The sequence below is a fragment of the Octopus bimaculoides genome, chromosome 2 (genome assembly GCF_001194135.2).
Source record: "Octopus bimaculoides isolate UCB-OBI-ISO-001 chromosome 2, ASM119413v2, whole genome shotgun sequence".
Lineage (NCBI taxonomy): Eukaryota > Metazoa > Mollusca > Cephalopoda > Octopoda > Octopodidae > Octopus > Octopus bimaculoides.
In genome coordinates, this window is record NC_068982.1 from 45,639,629 (window position 1) to 45,644,498 (window position 4,870).

Consider the following 4,870-nt stretch of genomic DNA (forward strand, 5'->3'; position numbering starts at 1 on the left):
TTACTCCTTTGCAATCCCACCAGATAGAGAGACGAACCTTTTTTCCATGAAGTTCCCTTCTCGGTTGTGGTTGAGCTTTTCCCTTTTACCAAGCCACTGTTTACGACGTTTAACATTTCGATAGAAGATCCATTTTTCGTCACCAGTCACAAGCCTATCCAAAAGGGTGAAATGAGTTCGCGAGGATGGAGAGAAGAGCAGATGTCAACTCGGGATTTGCGGTAGCTTTCGGACAATTCATGAGGTACCCATTTTCCAAGTTTAGGAACCTTTCCAAGTTGCTGAAGATGACGATGAACAGTTATATGATTTGAACTAAGCTTTATTGCCAATTCCTCAACTGATAATGCAAGATTTTCTTCAAGTAATGCCTCAACGAGCTTATCATCAAACTCAACTTGACGTCCTGTTCGATTTTTATCTTCAAGGCTGAAATCTCCACTTCTGAATTTTGCAAACCATCTTCTACAAGTTCTTTCATTCAAGCATTCTTTGCCATAAACTGAGTGTATGTTTCGAGTCGCTTCGGCTGCAGAGTTTCCTTTTTTGTATTCATAAAGCATTATGTGCCTTAAATGCTCTTTGTATACTTCCATGCTAGAAAGGGTTTTAATCAAAGAAATTTTAATTCTATTATTTTGTAAAATAATATTTAATTAGTTTAAATGTACACAAATGCATAAAAATAATATTTTTATTCCATTAGACATTCTAAAATACTATTAAATTTCATTGAATTTAAAAAAAAGTAAAATCGGACAGAACTTATGGGATGACCTGATATATACATACATTCATATATATATGCCTATATAGATTGTGTGGTGTTATTACAAAGCTCCATTAACATCCCTAGTGGAGTAGTTTTAAGTTGACAATCCTTGCTAACATATAACTGTTTGGCATTCAGTGGACTTCATTTTTCGTTTTGGCCGATCCAAATGCTGACAAAGAGCAAATGGACGCGATAAATTCTCATGATGTAGCAATGTCCACTCTCTGAATGAAACACAGGGGTTGCGCAAGCACATGCAAAGAAAAATGGATAGCCGTTAGAATATGAAAAATAGACTGGGTATTGGCTTCAAATTTTGGTATAAGGCCAGCGATTTAGGGGGGAGAGGCTAAGTCGAATCCAATGCTCTGCTGGTACTTATTTTATCAACCCCGAAAGGCAAAGTCGACCTCGGAACAATTTGAACTCAGAACATAAAGACGGACGAAATGTCGTTAAACATTTTGTACGGTGTGCTAACGATTCTCCCAGCTTGCTGCGTTAGGTAGGCTAGATATTACAAAGTAACAAATTCATCCTATTGAATAAAGCGCGACGAACATAGCTTGGAAAGACTAATAAGTGGATAGCATGAGCTAAAGTTGACGAACGGAAGCTATCATGGAGACTGCTATTGAAAATAGGTCCGTGAAGTTTCTGTTGCGATTCCTCTTCGGAATTGTGTACAGCGTGCTTCCGTCTTTCAACACTGAGGCCTGAGAGTTATTGATGATTGTTATCTTATGCAATGATAAATCAGCATCAAAAGAATGAGAATCAATGCAAAATTGAAACTTGTTTGCCAGACGAAGAATGAACAGGAATTTATGTAGAAGATAAACAAATGAAAGGCGTGACCAGTGTTCTAAACACATACTCATAACCACAACATGTACGCTACATACACATAGCGGGATATACCTTACAGACAAACTCAATTAGAAGATTGTATGCACACACGCATGTTCAAAAGAAAATACAAAATCTAAACCCATGTAAGGATATATATAGTTCGGTAGATACATTCCTACACGGACACATAATCGCAAACAAACACAGATATAAAGAAATATAATTGATTTCATTTATTTACAATAATCATCAACATATCACATGAAATTAATGAATATACGCACATACACATACACAAAATGGAATAAACAGGACAATAGGAGGCACATGAGACAGAAAGTCACTGATGATGTCACAGAATATATGTTTATGCTTTTATACAAAATCTCCTTTGTTTCTACAATCTTGCGATATGATATTTCAGAAGATTAGCACATAGCAATATAAAGAGTTCGGCACTGACAGTTGTGATTAAAAATATTTTCAAACGTCTAATCAGATTGCATCTGAATTGGGGAAATATGCTCTATCTCAGTTTTGCCGATTAAATTTCACTGAAAGTATTAGTATAGTACCAATGTCTCTATCTCAATGACATTAATGACTTAAGCTGTCGGTTTTCAGTTGGTCTGGGGGTCTTGAAAGCAATCATTTTAGTTATGTGCTGTGATAAGCTAATTGTAATTGTGTGTCATCATTTGCTAGATTATCCGAGAGGATAGATGTGTTTTGTGATTGACATGTAGTTGTGTTGTTGTGTTATAGTTGTTGGGGCGGTAATCAATAACTATCATTGCGACTGACTAGTTTGTGGTTGTATGTTGTGTGCTAGTGGGTTATCAGAGAGGCATTTACTATAGCTATGTATTGTGCTATGATTGACTTGTAGCAGTTGTGCGCTGGTACGTGGTGGAATATCAGAGAGCCAATCACTATAACTATGCATTGTGATTGACCTGCACATTGTCAGTCGATAGGCAATCACTCCAGTTGAGTTGCTAGCTCTTGTATTGAGACAAACATCTTAATTATTTGTAGTTAGTAACTGAAAGTTACTCCGGTAGTTTAGTGCGTGTTTCTATTTACTGTATTATCGTGCAGACAATCTATTTCGTTGAGTATTGTCTTAGAGTCAATCATTGTAGAATTGTGTTGTCACTTGCTGTATTGTCTTAGAGATACTCAATCTAGTGTATTGTCAATTAATCATTTAAACTTGTGAGAAGTCAGCTGCGGTATTGTTAGACAATATGGTTGCGTATAGCGCTAGAATCTGTCACTATACGACAATGTTGTCATTTACTGTGTTATATAAACAGCCATCACTCTTGTATAGACTTGTATTCTCATTTATTATAGTGTTATTCAGTGGTTTTTTTTTCACAGGGAAATTGTGAGTATTGAAATGGGTAGAAAATGCCATGGTTAACAAAAAGAGATGGTTTTAAAATTTTATACTTGTCCAAAACCATAGCAAAGATTGACAAACTATAACGTTGCGAATTTTATTTTGCTTTAACGTTATCAAATAGGCGGAGAAGGGCGCAAAATTCTTTTTGGGTTTTGGTATTATCAGTTTGAGAATCACAGTTGTTAAAGGCAATCAATCCAGTTGTGTGTTGCCGTTTACGGTGCTGTCATAGAGTTAACTACTCTGGTTGATTACTCTTGTTTAGAGGCAATCACTCTAGATTGCATTAGCAACTATCTTACATATTTGATGAAAACTACTCTGGCATAGCTGAACGTTGCTATTAATTACACATTCAATCTGCCAAACTAACATAGATATGAGTGTTGCTGACCGGTACAGTTTAGTGCTTATACAAACAAGTCTAGTACCTCTAAGTCTTCAAGCTTGAGTATTGCTGACCACCGCTCTTTTATGCTTCATGTGTAATTCAGTTCGCTATGCCATAGTGGATTATTTCTTCGACCTGGCAATTTCCTTTGCGTTTGTATGCATCAATATTTGGTATTTGTATAGTTTAAAATAGAATGACTTGGTGATCTTGATTGGCTTTCAAATTTGAAAGGTTAAACATAGCAATAGTTTCAGCAAAATTGTAGCTTGTGAAATAGGAAATTTTCATAGCATTATGGTTAAGTAGTTTACGTTCAGGAAAGAGATGCTTGTTCAAGAGTTTGCAGAAAAGCCTGGCTTTAAGAGCAAGATCTTAGAGACCAAGGGATGAATTATAAACAGCGATGCTTCTCTATGTACTTAGCGGGTGATGAACGTGTATTCCCATTAGTTCTTCAGAGAAGTGCTTTCATTTTGCATTTGTACATTAGAAAATAAAATCTTAAAGAGATTTTTGTGATTAAATTGTTAATAATGCTTTCAAAATTGTTCGAAAATTTACGAATTTGCTTGTCACCTCTCTTTCTTAGGGGCTTTTATTTTGAACTACCTAAATAGAATGTGGCACCACAAAAATTTATTAGTTGAAAATGGGGCTTCAAAAGTTATAGGAAATTATAGTTTTAATTCATGAAGACATTTTACGGATGTTACTAATTATTTGTAGCTTAAAGGTTATAAGTCATAGCGAGCTATGATTACTTGATGGTAATTATCTACTAGTTTGTTGAAGTTTACATTTTATTGACACCCAAACACCGCTTATTGTTTGCATATGTTTATATGTCCTGTTTTTAACATTCTATAATGTTAAAAAACCAGCCTTTGGCAAAACTTCACGGTAACAATCAACATTCCGAGAGCAAGTGTTTGAATTTATATCTTCTGTTGAATTCTTTTTCCAGTAAATGCTTGTTGCTTTTAAATACAAAAAAATCTATCTGTTTTTCTGTCTGTCTGTCTGTCTGTCTGTCTGTCCGTCCGTCTGTCTGTCTGTCTGTCAGCGTGTCTATGTGGTTATTTGTGTATGTCTATGTGCCTGGGTGCATGTGAAAGACAGTGTTAGCTTGTATGAATGCGGGAAGCATTAATAGATTCAACTCGTTCCAAAATCGATTTTGCCCCTATTTTTTTAGGAACCACTAAGCTAAATACCAAAATTGCTGGTGTCTACAAAATTTAGAAACATCTTTCGAGACGGTGGTTCACTCTGCTTGCAGCGTTATCTAATAAAAGAATAACAGAGTATAATAAAAATTTCAATAACTATCGCAGTTCGTTTAATATCCATTATATACATGTCTACACACACACACGCACACACACACGCACACACACACGCACACACACACGCAATAACACACACACACACACACACA